This window comes from Sprattus sprattus, assembly GCF_963457725.1.
Source record: "Sprattus sprattus genome assembly, chromosome: 7".
Taxonomy (NCBI): Eukaryota; Metazoa; Chordata; class Actinopteri; order Clupeiformes; family Clupeidae; genus Sprattus; species Sprattus sprattus.
In genome coordinates this window covers 28,713,601-28,733,048 of record NC_137926.1, presented here as the reverse complement: position 1 = coordinate 28,733,048, position 19,448 = coordinate 28,713,601, and the positions used below count along the sequence as shown (strand labels likewise).

The 19,448-nt window shown below is 45.0% G+C and overlaps 1 protein-coding gene across 1 annotated transcript in view; it reads right to left on the bottom strand.

Moving 5' to 3' along the window:
- The window catches only part of plxnb2b (plexin b2b), a 49,993-nt gene extending 36,228 nt beyond the window's left edge, over window positions 1–13,765 (bottom strand). Inside the window, exon 1 of the mRNA XM_080841654.1 lies at window positions 13,680–13,765. The gene's annotated coding sequence lies outside the window, so the exon portion shown is untranslated. The remainder of the gene's footprint in view (window positions 1–13,679) is intronic.
- Between the last annotated feature and the right edge of the window lie 5,683 nt (window positions 13,766–19,448).

The window sequence follows — 19,448 nt, the reverse complement described above, 5'->3', positions numbered from 1 at the left end:
AGTCCACACAGTGAGTTCAGTGAGGCTTGTTCTACCCCCATTTTTTACCTCATTAAAAGAGAGGCCACGAGGCCAAAGAACCTTTTACCCTAAAGGCCCAAGTAGGTCTCATTAAAGAGTTATTCAAAGGGTGTTTATGTGGGTCTTCATGCCCAAAGCACCTGTTGAAAGGGGTTTGAACCCAAGCCACCCCTGCTAAACTCTGAAAACAGGCACTCAAAAGCTGCCGGGTAACCTCTCCAGGAGGTGTGATATTCAATCCCACATGGCAGGCAGCAGACCATACAGATGTACATCAGGAGGGAGGAGGGAGCCGGGAGGCTGCTGTCGCCACTCGCCTTCATGTAAATGAGGCATCACATCACCCACGGGAGAGAGGCTGAGGGGGGGGGGGGACTCAAATGTACGAGTTTGTCAGTGCCACCGCCGCACAGCAGAGAGGACTCAGAGGGGGGTGGGGGGGCTGGGACAAGATTGGACCTCCTGCGGTGTTACATTCGGCACGCCGTACACGTGTTTTCTCTCTTGCCATCTCTCCTTCACACTCTCTTTTCCACGCTTTTGTTTTCTTTCCCAAGCTGCGCTCCAATGTTAACGCAGCACCGCTGGCAGCGCCGGTGATGGATTTGCTCGCCGCTGGCTGGCTGGCTGGCTCCCTCGCTCTCCTCCCTCTCCCCCGGTCTCTGTGAAGTGCCTTCAGCATGGGGATGGGCTGAGGAGGCTGAGGGATGTGGGTTGGGGGTGGGGACTGACGTCTGGATGGGAGCGTGTCTCAGCAGCTGCCAGAGCAGCCCTGTGCTTCCCTTCCATCAGATCTGCCGTCCTGGCAGTGTGCCGGCCAGCCGCAGCCGCGAGGCTGCCGGGCCCAGACCACACGTGTCTGCCACTGGAACTCACACGGCCAGCAGCAGACACAGGATGGCCACTCAAAGCATAACTGAGGGTGACCAGGAGTACCCAGGTTAATACTCCCACACAAAAAAAAGAAAAAACCTTACAAAAGATGAAATCCCCTTCACACCAACACCTTACATACACATTCCTGAACTCCTACAGAAGTTCAGAGGAGAAAAATGTAAATAACAGAGACGCAGCCACTCAACTGCAGTGGCGCCAGGGGAATGACCGAGGTCCTCACCCATTGTCAGTCCTCCCACCGCCTTCCCAAGTCCTCCATCCCTCCCTCTCTCCCGGCGGTTGTTTACAGCCATTTTCAGGAGCGGTAATTAAAGCAAAGGGAACGGGCTGTTTATAGTCAATTACATTGACTCATTTGGAGCATCAGGACATTTCTCTTCGGATGACAGGGGTAGCTTGCTAGCGTCTCTTTGAGCCATAACCCACGAGAGACAATTGCTCTGCTTAGGGGCAACTAAGGCTGACATCCATTTTTTGTTTGTGATTGCCCTGTCTTGTTTACCATGCTTTCTACTTTTGAGAGACCTCAATCTTCTTTTGTTACAAAGAATGGTTCACGAAACAATGACCCCTCTAAATGCTTACACCATGGCACTAAAAGCGTAGACGTGTGAGATGAAGATTAAAAGCTTTCAACCAGAGACACCACCAAATATAATTAAGCAGCATTTAGTCTGGCCTTATGGGAGACTCAAATTGAAGGTACATATTTATTTTGTCTTCCTCTGGTTTGAGTAAGATGGGAGACTCAAAATCAGCATCAAAACAAGACACTCTCACATGTGACCCCCCCCCCCCCCCCCCCCTACACACACACACACACACACACACGCACATTTGCACACACACAAAATGCAAATGGATAAAAGTGAGCAACACATGAGAAGCAACCAGCAGAGGAATCAGGACATGGACACAAGGACACAAGACAGGACATATACGGACATCGTCTCATTTGGTTCCTCTTTTGTCTCAAGCTCAGTTTATACCCATCATCCTTCCAGGACTACAATGAAACATATTTTTATATGTGGTCAGTTTGAATGACATGGGGCTGTAGTCGGTTTCCAACAGTTTTAACACTGTCCCTCAACGCTCTTCTCGTCTCTAGTTTCCACTATGGCTTACACCAACACTCACTCACCCAACCTCCTTCACTATCTCTTCCTCCCCCTCTTCCCCTTTCACTCTAAAAACATCTATTAATACATGATCACCCCCCCTTCCCCCCTAGTCATACACACTTCACACAATGGCGTTGATAATGAACAAGATGGGACAATTTTTATGCTCGTGTGTGTGGGGGGAGGGGGAGCACTAACAGACCTCAGATAATAAATTCCAGACACCTTGTCATCACCAAGGAAACAATATGGGCCCTGTGGCGTCTGATAACAATGATGATCATCATGCAAGTTGCAACTGAATGTCACCATGAATTCAATACATCTGCTCTCTTCATAATCTCTGAATTGAGTAATCAACATAAACAGCTATTTGAGAACTACATTACTCAAAGACATCTGGCAAGTATGAGTTGGGAATGCATTTGGATTTTATTGAAATGAGAGACAATTTCTATATAGGAGTGTGAGACAATTTTGTCTTTGTAAAATGTTCTACCCAGAGGGACAGAATCAGGTAAAAGCCCCCTTCTCTTGAGTGCTGTGTGCGAGCAAACCCTTAAATGCAACTCCACAAATCATTTAATGCGGCACAGAAGTGCATTTCAGCTCTGTTTTATGCTGGCTAAGATGGAGTGGGAGATTGTTGCCGTCTAATTCCACGCTGGGTGCCGTGCCCAAAAAAAAAAAATTGCCAACCATGGTTAAGGGATGAAAACGGCTTCCTCCATCAGTGCGGCCAAATTATTTTTAGTATTAAAGGAGAACGGGGGTTCCTTGCAATGCCAGTGGATTATTGGCAGCATGTGAAATCCTATCAGGAGGGATTGGATGAAAACAGATCACACAGCATTCCACACACACACACACACACGCTCACACACGCTCACACACGCTCACACACACACACACACACACACATACGCTGTAAAGCCACATCCACAGCAAAAACCAGTGCTGTGGTCACATTGTGTGTGAATGCTTGTGTGTGTGTGTGTGTGTGTGTGTGTGTGTGTGTGTGTGTCTCTCTCTGAGTGTACAGGTCACTGCCTTGGGCTGTCTCTGTCCAGGTCAGCACAAAGCCCACACCATACCAGTTATCTAGTAGAGGCTTTGACACACTTAGTCACACATACATGAACACACACACACAAACACACACACACACACGCACACACACACAGAGACACGTGCATGCATACACATACACACACACCAGACACACAAACACACACACACACACACAGACATTCATACCCTAAACGGCAGTGTCAGTTTTAATTGCAGGCAAAAACCTCCTCTGAGAAGAGAGGGGCCTTTTTCTGTCATGTTCAATCTGTGTGTCTGTGAGTGTGTCTGTGCAATGGCAGCGCATACAAAGACACACACACATACACATACAGACACAGAGAGTGACAGGCCTGGAGATTAACAGCTTTTCAAAACCATTACAGAATCGCTTCCAGAGTCTTGTCTCTCCAATGACCATAAGGACACCATGCAGTCTCGTATCAGGGGTTGCCTGAAGTTCGCACCCCTCTCCATACCGCTTAGCCCGACTCCTGGTACAGACCCCACAAACTCCATCCAAGGAGCCCTATCTACGACCAGTCCTACACCAGTACCCTCCACCACGCCCACGTGTGGTCGGCGTAAGGACCAGGGAATCGGAGGTGCACCGAGGGATTATACGCACTGGCATGGCTCGTAGAGATGTGTGAGGGGGCAGGGTGCTGGAATGGGGAGGGGTGTTTTGGTGGTGGTGGACTTCCTCATATTCTGGGCATTTCATAAATGTAAACCGACTCGCGCTGCCAGTTCCCAGAACACCAGCTCTTTCTTCTCGCGCCAATCAGAACCAGATGTGCCTGGGCTTGTTTCAGAAAGGAGGCCTGTCCCTAAGCGCACACATGCACTCACACACACACACACAGACACACACACACACAGACACACACACACACACAAACCCACCACACCAATGTGTGTGCAATGCTTAGTCACAGAAATCAAATACAACACAGTGCGCATAAAACACACATAAATGGTAACAAACCAGGCAGGCAGGCAGGCAGGCAGGCAGGCACACACACACACACACACACACACACACACACACACACACACACACACACACACAAATAGTTATGGAGTGTCATAATCACGAGGCCACAGCAGGCAGGGTTGCTTCTAATAAAAGGTTGTTTCCGAGCTGCGTCCATTTCCTCCCTCCGATCCCCTCTGCCAATGCAGTGATGTCAGGAATTACCACCCAGACGAGACAGATTTATGAGGTGTGGAAGAGAAAGGTGGGGGGGGGGGGGGGGGTTGAGGGGGCAATTTTCTTGCATGCAGCTCCAAACACAAAGGACACGTCAGGCAGTCAGGCACACATAGCACTCCATTTCTGTGAGGCAGGGGAGGTGCCTGGGCGAGTCATGTCAATGAATATAAATACCAAATATCTATCTGACTCAATGTTCCCTTCTCGCAGGCTGGATCAAAACCACATTCCAGTTCCCGAATGCACTCGAGCTGGATGGCCTCCCAAACAGGAAAACGCCCCAGACTAAGCCTGGCTGTGCTAGGATAACTGTGAAAACCAAACACACACAGAGCACAGAGGGAGGGAGCAGACACGTGTGTGTGTGTGGGGGGGGGGGGGGGGGCAGACAGATAGACAGGCAGATATATTGATGTCTGTACAGTTATGATACTCATCCACTGAAGTTTTATGAGTCACAGTCCATTTCTTCTAATGATTCCTGCATTAAGCCACACTTATGTGTGCTCTCCATTCCATTAAAATGCATCAATTAGGACTAATGACAAAACCTTTATACTGAATTGAAGGAACTGACCATCAAATAATATCACAAACCATTTAAGAGCTGTTTGGCTTTGGGGGATAATACAAAAACCATCTGATACGTTTAATAAAAAAAGGAGAGAGAGAGATAGAGAGAATGACCTTCATTGCCTCCATTTGCCTGATAAAAACAGCAAATAAACTATACTAAACAGATGAGAAGTGTAGACATCAGATAAACAGGAAGTAGAATAGAGCCGGCCACAGCATGTGCAGAGGATTTCCATATGAGGGCTTGTCTTTGGATAACAGTGTTAGCCAAATACATTTGCTACTTTACAGCCAGATGTTAAAAGCACATTAATTCCTAATCTCCCAGGGCCTGCTGAATGACTATTGCCTCATGGTTAAGCAGAGTGTGCTAGATGGGAAGGTGGGTGAGAGAGAGAGAGAGCTAAAGCAGGGTGTTGGCCACATCCGCTTCATGTCTTTTAGCCTGCAGCGACCTGCCCATCACTGTTGATTGAGATCGATAGACAGATCAATAGATCATTAGGCAATCCCCGCACTCCCAGAAATAAACATAGGGATTACAGTAAAGATAAGACCCCCCTCCCTAATCAGTCCACGTGAGGTGGTCTGTGTGCATGTGTGTGTGACGTGTGTCGATTTGCATGTGTGGTTAAAGTGTGGTTTGAGGGCCAGTTGGCAATCGCTGAAGAAGTGGTGAGGAGAAAGGGTGGTTGGAAAGGTGCAAAAAGAAGGAAGGAAGGAAGGAAGGAGAAGAAAGAGAAGAAGGGGGAAGAAGGAGGACACAAAACATGTTCTGACCATAGTCATTGCCCTCCTTTTCAATCTACAAATAGACACTGCCTGAAATGCATCGTTAACATCAATTGGAAACTCATTGATGTTAACTTTAATGAATGCTATTTTACTGCCCCTGGCAACAAAGATATGTGGGGGGAAAATAAAATGAGAAAATGGTGTCACTATGACTGCTGAACAGGCACACAGAGAGCCTCTCTTTGTCTGGCTGGACAGAGTAATCCTTAGGGACCTGAAGGTAACCTTTGGGGGAGGAGGTAAGCCCCATCCGGATATTTACCAATTTCCAAAGGAACATTCAAAGCATTTTGCAACAGCTATGGAGGGGGGGAGCAAAAAACGCTCCATACACAAACTGTCTTGGTATTAAAAACAAACAGAGGGCAGGGAGAAGAGGTGACCCATTTCCTGTCCTCGAGCTGCCTTGGCCAAGAGGGGGCTTCCTGTGACCCCCGCTGGGGCCCTGGGAGGCAGAGGATGCGCGCCACGCGCGATCTGGCCAGCCGTAAACGGGGAACAGCACGCGGTCCCCCGGTGGACATCTGTTTTCACAGGTGCGCTCAGCCTGACGTGATTAACTTAGGCGGCACTCGCCCGAGCATCACCGGCATTGTTACGCTAGGCTCCGGGAATACGACAGGAGGGACACAATCATGGAGGCAGATGGTGATCAGAATAGGAAGGTGGGGTGGGGGTTGGCTTATTAAAAGGGGTTGGGGGGCATTCATAAAGCTCAGGATCACATGCAATGAAGACAATTATTCAGAGATTTGGAAGAATTTGGAGATCTTGGCCATATAAGGATAGTAGAAATACGTTGAGCAGACAGAATCGATGGTTTTGCACGAATGGATATCAAGAACATATGGCAACATGTCTTTGCAAAGATACGACTGAAACAATTTCATATGTATAATAGGACAGTATGGCATGTACTGGAGATGCAATACAAAAGGACATTCAGTAAAGATCATTAAACCTGCCAACAAAGGTGGGAAATAGGTGGGCAGTAGGTTTGACAGCAGGACTACTGCTGTACCCAATTCTAGAATGAGCATCGCTCCCATGGCAACAAGACAAAATTGGTTTCCTCTCTCTCCTCCAACAGGCCACTTCATGCTTTAATGTAAAGCGACAAGTTGCCTGAATTAATTTGAGTGTTGCGAAAAAAAGTCTTGAAAATGTAATTTAAAAAAAAGAAAAAAAAATGAAAAGCAATTTTCCATTTTTGTTCACCCCACCACGTATAAATCTCTAGAGAACTTCCTGCCACTTCAGGAGCACTTACTCCAGAGCAGTGCTGGGTGGCAACAGGGAAACCTTTGACAAAATGAGAAAGCGATTTCATTTCATCGCACAAACATGCGCTGAGGGATAAGAAAAGTGAGGTCTGGCTTGCAAAGAGAGCTGGAAACACTGTTTAAACAGACCTCAGAGAAAAATATATCTTATAAAAGTGGAGTGGACAGAATTAAGAGGAAGGAGTTTATCTGGGTTTATTGGCCAAGTGACTGAGACAGCATGTTGAGGGGGCTTCATGGAGCCATTTCATAGCAGGGAGGCAAAATCCTGTCAACACACATCCACTTAGTCCAGCAGCAGTGTGACAACAGAGACATATCAAAGCACAGATAAACAGAAGTCAGGCACACTGACTTGCACAAACTGCAATCCTTCATACGTTTTTGGTACTTGTGGAGCTGCTATATCTGAGAGCCTGCTGAGGTTTATACTATAGCCATGAACACAACAATGACTAAGGCCAGATGTCACATGAACTGTATGTGATTCTGGGGAGTGAAGTTCTGAAACTATCAGTGAAAACAAATACACCAAAATTGAATCCGTCTTAACTCAAACTTTGGATTGGCAGAACAGTTGATGTTCACAATTTTGTACATGAATCTGTCAGGGCTGCGTCTGAACTTTGACCTTTGGTGGCAGTATGATGTGCAAGTCATTTCCGAGCTCGCTCACAGAGTTGCTGACTTGTGTGGCTGCAAAACAGACCAGCTCTAGATTTTACTCAAAAGTTGGACGCAGATGACTTGGCAAACTTCTACATCAGACTCAAGTCTTGGATGAAATGGTTGGATGTATCCCACAGTCCCAAAAGCCTCAATTCTCAGCACCATTCGATAATCCGCTCCCAATACCTTAACTAAACAAGGATATCCTTCAAATCAAGGAGAATTAGAACACTGAATGTTCCTGCTTCTTCAGTCTGCCCTCATTCTGTCTCTAGGCAGCACAATCTAGCAAGTTCTATAATTCGTCTAAACACATCATTTGAAATGTATATATTTATGCGATTCCAACCGTGGGGCCTTCTGCAGAGCAAAAAAAGAAAGACTCAGACAGATGGTTCATATTTTCCCTACAGCTACTGAGAGATCAGAGGAATTCTACATTGTCTCTGATGAAAACCCAGCATCATGCCGTGGGGGCGTTGTGTGAGAGGGAAGACATCTCCCAAATGGCGAGTTCCGCAACTCCAACACAGGAATCGTCCTGGTGCGTCAGTCAAAGGATATGTGAAACAACATGCATCAAAGACCCCCGCAGCTGGGGGTTGCCTGCTGTCAGAGAGGGAGTTAGGTTGTTCTCTCTTCCCACACACAACTGAATATGAAGTGACTGATTAAACAGGGAACTAATGAAATTTAAATTGCTCCATTGTGCAGAGTGATTAAAGATACAATTTGACGCGCGCAGTATGGCAACTTGGAGATTACTTCAGGAGATCCGGGCTTGATTGTGTACAGATCGGAGCATTAGGATTAAAAAACCTCAGCCTCTGAAGCCACACACACACACACACACACAACAACTAAAAAAATTGTTTTGTTGTTATAGAAGAGACAAAACATGTGTCTCTTTGGCATGAGTCCAGCTCCCCCATCGGCTGGTCAGATGCTACAGGAAGGATAAGAGTCAAACAGAGTGTAAGGAAGTTTTACCGCTCACCCTAGGAGGACCCAGTAAAACACTTGACAAAGAAACTAATCTTCCATTGCCAGCCATTCAGCCACATCAAAACACAGCTCTGATTCCAAGGAATATACACAGCTTAGAGTAACATCAGGCTGTTGCAACATGACTGCTTTAAATAGTGTCTAAACATACACTGACCAGCCACAAGATAAAAACCACCTGCCTAATAGTGTGTAACATGTACCCTGTAAACATCCTGCTGCCACCTCCACCCCAGGTAAACGATGCACACACAAAAGAAAAACATGATTCATCAGACCAGGCCACCTTCATTCATTGCTCCACGGTCCAGTTCTGACACTCAGGTGCCTATTGTAGGCCTTAAAGTAGATACTGGAGTTTTATTTAATATGCTTTCCATGTATTCAAAATACATTTTGTGAATTGCATTTCGTGTGGACACTAAAATGGCCATTTCTCATCTCGCCTGAGGGGTCAGCACGGGCACTTTGAACAGTGGGTGGCCATGCATCCCCATGCTGTGTGTTGTGACACCCTTCAACCATAGGCAGTATTAAGGTTTTTTTAGCAAACTGTGCTACAGTAACTCTTCTGCGGGAGCAGTCTTCGCTCCTTCACATGCGCATCAATGAGCCTTGGGCGTCCATGACCATGTCGCTGATTCACCAGTTGTCCTTCCTTGGACCACTTTTGGTAGGTACTAACTACCACATTCCAGGAAACCCCCACAAGACCTGCCGTTTGGGAAATGCTCAGACATAGTAATCTGTGCATCACAATATGGCCCTTGTCAAAGTTGCTCAGATCCTTGCACTTGCACACATTTTTCCTGCTTCTGACACATCAGCATGAACTTTCTGCATAATACACATATCCCACCCCTTGTCAGGTGCCATTGTAACAAGACAATCAATGTTATCCACTTTACAGGTCAGTGATTTTAATGTTGAGGCTGATCGTTGTAAGATATAGATGTCGCTAGATATAAAAATGTAGTTAGCTGTCCACTGGCTTTAACTTTACAATCTCTTCTTTGCTAACATTTACTGATTGCAATCATATCCAAGGAATTTAACCAAATTGGAATATGAATTTTGCATGCGTAGAGGAGAATCTCAGTCACACTCAAAGAGAACACATTACATCTCAGTCTACTGTGCATACTGCCAACACCTGCACGGTATTTTATCATTTCATTTTTTTACAACGGGGAACTAGGGGAGTTTTGGTGTGTCCGACATGTGAGGTAATTGAAAAAGCAGAAGCAATGATGCATGGAGGTCAATTTTGGAGTTTCACCGAACACTTCATAGCACAATGGGAAACAGAACGCATACCTGGGCACTCTCTGCATCATTTGACCTTGGTGCCATCTCCGGAATATGGTCATCTGTTAGGGGTCAAGCCTGCCAGAACAGCCTGCCCATTTTCTTTACAAAAAAAGCTAGCAAACACAGAGCCCAAAAATAACCCACAGAACTAATTACTAATGGGTAAATAAATGGGAATAAACTACTAATCGAGCTGAAGGGAACACAGTAAGGATATTGGTGTCTGGCAGCTACCCGCAGCTGAGACAGCTGGCACTGATACCCTCCACAACCCCAGCAAACAGAGCGGCGTGGGATCTCTCCCAAGAGATCAGAGAGAGAGCAAGTGTGTGTGTGTGTGTGTGTGTGTACGTGTGTGTGTGTGTGTGTGTGTGTGTACGTGTGTACGTGTGTGTGTGTGTGTGTGTATATGTGTGTGTGTGTGTGTGTGTGTGTGTGTGTGTGTGTGTATGTGTGTGTGTCTCCCTCACACACAGAGGGAGAAAGAGTGAAGGGGAAAGAAGGAGAGGTGGGGGTGGGGGGTGTTGATAACAATCCTCAGTCTCTTGGCTCTCGGGCTAATTAACACAGTCCCAGACTAGAGGCCTCGTGACTGCAGGTCTGGGTTGAGCCGAGCCGGAGCAAGAGCAGGGGTTGGGGGGTGCTCAGTCAGCAGTGACTACAGGAGGAGGAGGAGGAGGAGGAGGAGGAGGAGGTGGGGCGGCCTCGTCTGGAGGTGAGAGCGTCTGGCCGAGTGATGGTGATGGATGCACTGGGAGGGCAGGGACCCAGAGCAGAGAGAGAAGGGCAGCCCAATGAGCCAGCACTGCTCCGGTCACAACTCCACAGACACAAATCCTGGTTATGTGTCATTAACTCCTTCTCAACCACAAATCACTCCAGCCTCAGGAAGCGGCCGCCAGAGAAGTGTAGAAAAGGCATCGCTCTGCCACACAGTTCAAAGGAGGAATGCTTAAAAGGAGGAGAACGGGGTGACCTGTTTGATCCAAAAAGGCATTTCTAGACCCTAGATGTACTCAAGGAGTGGGCAATAGGACACAATTGTCTGCTTCTATCTTTTAAGTAAGAGGTATAATTTTGGTGGGGGACAAACATAGGCCCTGAATAACTGACAATGAACTGATCTAAAATAATAGGATGTGGAGTCACATTTTGAGTAAATGTTATGACATACTTGATAAATACAAACACTAAAAATGAAAAGAAGGACGTATGGACTGTAGGCTACAGCCAAGACTGAGGAGGATGTGGAACTCTCTCAGAAGGGAGCCAGGGAGGTAGTGAGATTCGTAGCTCTGGAAACTTACATCAGCCTGCCCACAGAAACAAACACATTTGTATTAAGAGATGCTGGCTTGTCATGATAAAAATCTGTCTCAGCTGATAATAAAGATTCCATATAGTGCTGATCATATATCATACACACCCAAATGAGAGAAGATAAAGCTTCAAGGACATTGAGACCAAACAAACCCGTTGAATTTGTTATTCAAAATTGCACAATGAAGTTCAGCTCTTCAGCCTTTTATCATGAGCATCACTAGTACAAAGAATAGATCTATCATTTCCACCCCAATGCACACAAAGCTCACCACTGCAAAGAAATGTTCTTGAAGCAATTTTTCTTATATCGACTGAAGCTAAAAAAAGAAGCGCTCTATACGAGATTAACCTTAGAGATCATAAATGTGTTCTTCCACTAAACAACAATACACTTCTGGGGCAGATATTAGATCTGGATTAACCAGATCAGACAGGATGCTCTTTGTATACTACTGTGAGCAAGACCACTGCAGCATATGGAAATGACTGATCAAAATGGTTAGAACATTGTGCTGGCAAAGGAGAGGGGGGGGGGGGGGGTGTAGGCAGCGTGAAGTTACAAGATGTTGCACTGCAGCGGCACAAAGCTCCTCATTTTCACAGAGTTTCTCCTGTGTGATGCAGCCGCTTCTACAATTCGACGACGGACACGGGTGACTCGCCAGAGCCGAGGAGATCGCTATTAAACTGTGACCCAATTAATTTCACCCACTCTCGAGATTCAAATATGAAAGGGTGGTGAAGGGGACGGAGATGGAGAGGGTGCGGCGGGTGAGTGAAATTCTACAGTCTACCACTTCTTACATTTGGTTTTCTGCCAGACAAAAAAATGCAATTACACGGGTTTGCCTGTGACAGTGTGGCAAGTGGCAGAGCCTGTGCCCTATGGCAGCGCTCACTCTGGCGCCCTGCTAATGGCTACTTGTTCTTGGCCCTGCCAGGCTGATTCTCATGGGGGCAGAAAAGGGGTAACCGCCTTGTCTCTCTGCTGATGGCAAAAATTGGGAAGAAATTCTGCCAAGACTTCAAAGTAACGGCTTCTCCATTTCCTGCCTCGATTGCAGTCCGAGTCCACCACACAGACACACCTACACACAAAGTCACAAATACCAAATTCTGACCCACACTCCAGTTTTTGCTCTCTCCAAAGTTGTCTGGCGGCACCTAAAAAAAATGGAACTAGATAGGGCCTTTCACGTTTTTATGTCGCTTTCCAGCCACCGTAGCTTCTTCTACACACTTGGAAAGGCAGAGTATTCAGTTGGTGGCAATCTGCAGCTACACTGGAAGTTGCCACTAAATCCTACATAAGTAGGATAGTGTAGAACTTTTTTAATCCAAAATGTTAATCAATGCTAAAACAGTTGGCATGCATCCCTGCCCAGTGCAACAGTGGCCAGAAGGTAACTGAACTCTGACAACATCACTCCCGACCCTTTTGAGACATGCAAACGACCATAATTATCTCTCATGGGCTTTAGCTCTCTAAACACACCCGCCTCAAGTGGTGGAGAGTGAGGTCTCCACTCCAGTGCAGGAATGCAGTTTCTTACGCAGGTTACCAGCACCTGTTTGTTTCTTTTCACACACAGGTCATGTTAATTTGTGTTAAAACATAGGATACTGGATACTGGAACACCAGCCTCTAGCGTAGCTGACAATTCCTTAGCATCTATTCATCCACAGATGGCACTCAAATGTCAATTCCTGTCTGTGTTGACGTATGACAGAGGCAAATGATAATGATGCAAATGACAAATGACACAACTGACTGTTGCCATATCAACACTTAAAATCACCAACAACCAACATACATGAGCCTAGCAATAAATCCACCAAGTACTTTGCCAACTGCTGCTATCAAGCTATAATGCTGAGCTATTTTGCATGATACACAGCACGCCAATGATCGATAAAACCCAGCAACATTTTTAAGATAAACTCTCACCTTTATATGGTCCTCTCTAAGTTATCCACACATCACAGAAGTCCACTGTTAGTTTCATTGTGAAGCATAGGCCTAAATGTATATTTTAGTTGAACTAGTAGATGGCTCGTTAAGGGGGATTAGCCTGGCCAGAGTGTTGCTGGTTTCTTTTCACCAAATCTGACTTATAAACCTTTTTTTGGGGCAGCAACACTTACACTTTGCCAACAAACCAAAACTGTGATGGCAGCATTACTTAGAAACTCATATAATGTAGTACTCAGCATCACTTAGATCTAAATGTATTAGAATCATATAATGCCAAAACACTTTTCTGACTGCTTAACGTAATGCACTGGTACAAAACTGATCAGTCAACAGTATGAGTCACTAACGTTTTCCTCCATATTTTGTCTATAAAGTTACCAAAGATAAGGGCTGAGACTTAAAGGCTACACACTTACTTTCATTAATTGATTCAATTTGATTTGTATGTATCCACTGGTGATTAGCGTGAGCAGGTCCACCCTGGCGCCCCCTTGGATCCAGGCATAAGTGTTTTTCTTCTCTCTGCACAGTGTCTGACTTTGAGCAGCGATCTACAGCTGGTCCCACTTGTTGTTGTGCAACTGTGGCTGATGCCTGAAATGAGATGGAAGGTTGTCAACATTTTACACACTGAAAAACTTTAAGCGGCTTTCAGACAAACCTAAAACAGGCTGCAATGTGAGAAAACACATACACCGCTTGTGTCAAAGCAGAGCACTCAGATGTGCAAGATATGTTAAGCGCCTAAGTGGTGTGAGGATTTCGGCACCATCGGATGACACGTTCACTGTGTCAGCACGACAGATTTAAAGGGTGAGTGGATAGCACATTCGTAAAACCTAAATGCTTCATAATACATAAAAAAAAATGGCATGTCAACATTGAAGCACTATGTTACATTACTATGGGATTCTATGGTAGGTTGGTTCTATTATCCCCCCAAAAAATAAAGGTCATTTGCTATCATATTTTCCAGGTCAACTACAAAATATTTAACCTATCAAAATTTCTTGTCCTGGGCTATACCAAAAGCACATGTACATAACGTTGTGTGTGTTGCAACAATAAGGAAGTGGAGTGGTGTTGTTGAAATAAGCCTAGTGTTACGATAAATGAAGTCATATTTTTGACTCTTCAACAAGTGAGGAGGAATCAACATTTCCCTAGTACTCAACTTCAGTGGCTAACATAGTTTCACTCAAATTAGGCAATTTCAGCGCTATAGGTCTCCTTGCTAACCAATTAAAACTGACTATATATATATATATATATATATATATATATATATATATATATTACTGTATATATACACTGTATATATATGGAACCATGGAAATATCACCACATTCAACTTAAAGATGACTTCTTCTAACTACAAAAGCAGTTTATTAGCCACATAATTTTATTCAACTTCCAGTCTGCCTTCACCAACCGCACATCATCTCATCCCAGCTGATGTGTCGGTTTCCTCTGACAAGTGTCATCTAGCAACCTATGCTGAATCTACGGAAGAAGGGTGCTTAGTGACTAGTTGCATTGTTTACAACAGCACATTACACAGATGTCATGTGATGTTGTAAACAATGCAACTAGTGACTTGTTCCATTGTGTACAACAGCACATGACATCTGCATGTGGAAAAGATGGCAAAACATCGTCGCGGGGGGAGGGGGCAGGGTCATCTGTATGCTATACACTACCACGCTCCCTCCCCCGCGACGAAGTGTCCTCTTTATCTCAAACTCAAATATGGTCACCCTATCTTAGCCCTAGTGGCAGTAAAGTTAGTTCATTTTAATAGTGTTGTTTAGTTCATAATTTCGACATAGTCATGTCCACATAACCCATAAAAGTAGCATGCCTTTTGTAACCCAACTTACAGACTTCTTCTCTAGCCGTTTTAGGGAAAGAGCACAAATTGTCTGAACAATAAATACAAGAATGTCATGCTTATTTGCAAACAAATGCAGGCCAAACATTAGTTGTATTTCCTCCCTAATATCAGTGAGACGCCACGTCACATCATGGCGACAGATGTTGGAAGGAGAAAAACTAAGCAGCAGATAGGGAGCCTCCTTGAAAGATAAAGAACAACGGACATTTTTAGTAAAGTGCTGTGACAAGTGATGGCGCTGCTTATGTTAAGAAAAATTACCTTTTTAAATGAATTGAGATCAAATAGTTTTGTTGTTTTAAATGTTTTTCTCTGTCAAATGATGGCACAGCTTAAGCATTAGTGAGAACATGAAAATTATCTTTATTTAAAACAGGCTATGGTTCTTCTAACCTATCTAAAATTTGGCGTTGCAAAATATGTCCGTATGTTACTGTACCCTATGTACCTTGTGTGCCTATTAAAGCTGTTTTCTTAAATCTGGTTGTGTTCACTGACAAACACCCTCCATCTTCCATCATATTGCAGGGACTACCACATTGGAGTCCAAAATCACTTTACTAATCGTGTAACCTTTGTAAATAATTTATGAATAACTTAATGAATGCTGCTTTGCATGTCACTTTGCTATACGGGCAGCGTAGGTTTAGTTTGAAATATTGGATTGAAAAGGTCCCCCTTGAGTCCATCTTGATCTTGACTATGTCACTTATCTGTTTTACTTTGATACAGAAACAGCTAATTAATGACATAACAAGAAGTTTGAATTACAATGAATTACATTTATTATTAAGCTCATATTTTCATTTGTGTAGAAAATAAAATAGTGAAAAGGGGACTTATTTTGAGAATAACCTTCCTTATTCCATTATTATGTAACTTGAAATGTTGATTCATGCTAAATGTATTATGGAGCATTAATGTAAGGTTTTATGAATGTGATGTGCACCCTTCAAATAAAGTGTTTTAGTGTTTCTAGATGTCCAAAACATGAAGAGGCATGGGTTGGTCTTTCACAACAGAGCTGTTAATCTAGCTCTTATCTCCTCTAAACCTCTGGGGGGAAGTCCAGACCCTGCCTGCCCGGCCGTCTGAGAAACTGGAGGAGGTGGGACAAGGGGCGCAAGGGGGCTTGAGGCGGGGAGCAAGCATGCACATCTGGATCTATTTAGAATGCCTGGGATTCCTTGTCTGGCAGTTTTGTGTTACTGACTCCAAGTCTTTGGAGAACATGGACCCAAGAGCCCCCCACTCCAACCAAGTGGCTATTGAGTGAAGAGACACAGAAGGAGAGGAGGACATTCCTGACCGGTTGGGCAAGGCCAATAACACACGCACACACACACACAGACACACCCACCCCTCTCCCAAAGCTACGTCCCTGCAGAAGGCTTCATAAGGACCATTGTTTCTTGTTCTACTTTTCCCAGTCAGGGAAGTCAAACTGAAAATGTAGTGCAAATATCTTTTGGGGAATTCAATTTGGGGAAATATATAAACTTATAGGAAGGCCTTCCTGAAGTCAGAATAAAATGCGAGCACACACACACACACACACACACACACACACACACACACACACACACACACACACACACACACGCACACACGCACACACGCACCTTTCCAGGCTTTGAGACTCCACAGTGAGTCAAATACCTCTTGCGTCGTCACAAACTGAATGACCTCTGCGAGCGACGACACCCATCCCTGGCATTGTATCTATTTCCAGATGAGAGTTTTCCATTGAAGGTTGACTGACGGCACCGAGGACAACTGATGTTCTGACAGGCTCTGCCAAAGCTCCCAGCCACCCCCACGTTGAACGGCTCGTCCAGGGAACACAATCACCGAGGGATCAGACGCAAAGTGATGAGGTCCATTACCCTCAGCGGTGGTTACAAGAGAGGGCTCTTAGCTGCGCCCTACCTAATGGGCCATAATATCATTTCACGTCAAGTCCCAGCTCTTTTACTGGCTCCCAACATAACTCTGTCACTGGGCCCAATAAAAACAGATATATTTCTTTATTACCCCCCTTCACCTTATCGCTGTATCTGTGCACTACAAAGGAAAACTAATCTAAGAAACCCATCCCCTCCTGTGTCACAGCGAGCAGGCATGGGGCGTTATTACCTTGAGCTGCCGTCTGCTCTCCATGCCGTTCGTTCGGGCCATAATGAATGTTTTATTATAATCAAATGAATACAATATCTCCCCATAAATAGCCTACTTAAAAAGTCATTTTCTCTGGCTGCAATATGTTTGAATGTCCATCATGCCTGCAGCAAAGAGGTGCCACATGTTTAATTCAAAGCCAATGCAATTTATACGCTTTTCACTTCACTGAAAAACACTGGCTGCTGCGCCTCTTTAGGGAGAGGCACCCACCCACCTGCAATTTGGTGTTGTGTGAGTTGATAGGGGGGCATCATAGCGTGTTTATCTAGAAAAAACATTCACTACTTATGACTGCAGTTGAACAGGGAGCAGAGAATCGTCAAACTGCATGCATTTTCATGTCATGTTTCCCCCCCCCCCCCCCCCCCCTCTCAGTTTGACACAAGCTAATTTGGTTTGTAAAATAAAAAAGGCACAAACATCTGCGATTTAGCCTGCTAACCTTCATTGTCCACACAATTTGACATTAAGCCAAATAACAAATTTCCCAATGTCCAGTGTGCACGGATTAGGGGTTTAGCTCATCCAAAGCACAGTTGCCCGTCTCTACACACCCAAGATACACAGCCACCCCTAGACATCCTGAGCTACAATTCAGCACCAGGTCTGAATGTCCATCTGATGGGAGACGAGCACAGAGCCTGCTACAGGGTACTGAGGAACACAGGACAGCGAGGGAATCCAATCTCTCACACAGAGGAGCTCAGACAGGCGAGCAGATATGCTCCGGCCCTGAAATAACCCTGGAGGTATCCATGAATGAAATGACAGGATTACAGGGGTATTAGAAATCCTGCTGGGATGGTTGATAATGCTGTTTATGGTTGGGCGTCACACCGCTAGCAGGGAAGAGTCAAACTGTTTGCCTAATGAAAATATGGACAAGCTTTCCAGAATCGGCGAGCGTAAAATTCAGAAACTTGGGTGTCTAACTTGAAGTGCTACTGGGGGGGATACGCGCAGCCAGGAATTAGCTTTGGCGTCAGGAGAAGTTTGTTTTAAAAAGTGTAGGAAAATGACGCAAAGCAACAGCATAATATCCTCCACTAAGGACTGGATTATTGTTGTGTCAACAACCCCCACAGATAATAGTAATTACCGTCCTTGGTGCACCCTCATCTGACAGGACTAGGCAATGACTTAGCTGACAGCCGGGCCCTAATTACCAAGAGCCGCCAATTACTGGACCCTTTTAATTATTTATATAGCTCCACATGCCCGAATATAAAAGGGACTTTTGTGACTCTAGGAGCCTCATCGGCAGGGCCAGCTGTGTGCAGAAACCTGAATAGGGGAGCTGATTTTTTTTTGGACAGCAGGCACCTGAATAAAATACATGTGCAAATCAATAGTTTTAGATAACTTCAGTTACGGTGTGAAATTTGATTTCGCAGAGCATAATGACTAATGGCCAGAAATGTGTGTGTGTGTGTGTGTGAGAGGGGGGGGGGGGGGCAAATACAGGTTCCTCCATAGTGAGGCTCAGCTTCCTGTTCAGCTCAATAACTTCCTGTAGCTTTCCCCTTAGGATCTAATAACCATGGCCATATCCTTCCACACCTCTCCTGACTGTATGCGTTTCCCCTTGTGATGTAGTATATCAAAACACAAGTATCTGGTGTCATGGGAGGCGGCCAGAGTTTAGAAAGAAACTGCAGAAAGAGCCAGACGTGCAGGAATGTGCAGCCATTTCAGTGTTGTCTTTTTACCTTTGTATGCCTCATTGAGAATTATTTGACAAAAACATCACCTTGTCTTTTTTAGTTACAGTTGTTTCATCTCATCTGTTCCACTGAAGGGAGTGCAGAACACATTTTTAGCATGCATACATATTTATCTTCTGCATCGCTACGGCAAAAAAACAACACATGAGCAAGAACGTGACAGGATTCACTGAAAATTGCATAGACACACACATGCCTTAAGAAAAATCAGTCATCTGCCGGCGAAATTTCACAGGTATCTATGAATTATGCCAGCCTAAAATAATTGCTTCAATTTCCAAGAAGGCATGACCAAGACTTCTGAGGAATATGTTAGTCTTCATGAATGATTAACATTAATAATACATAATACCTTCACTGTGGGTGCATGTTAGAGTTCAGATGCA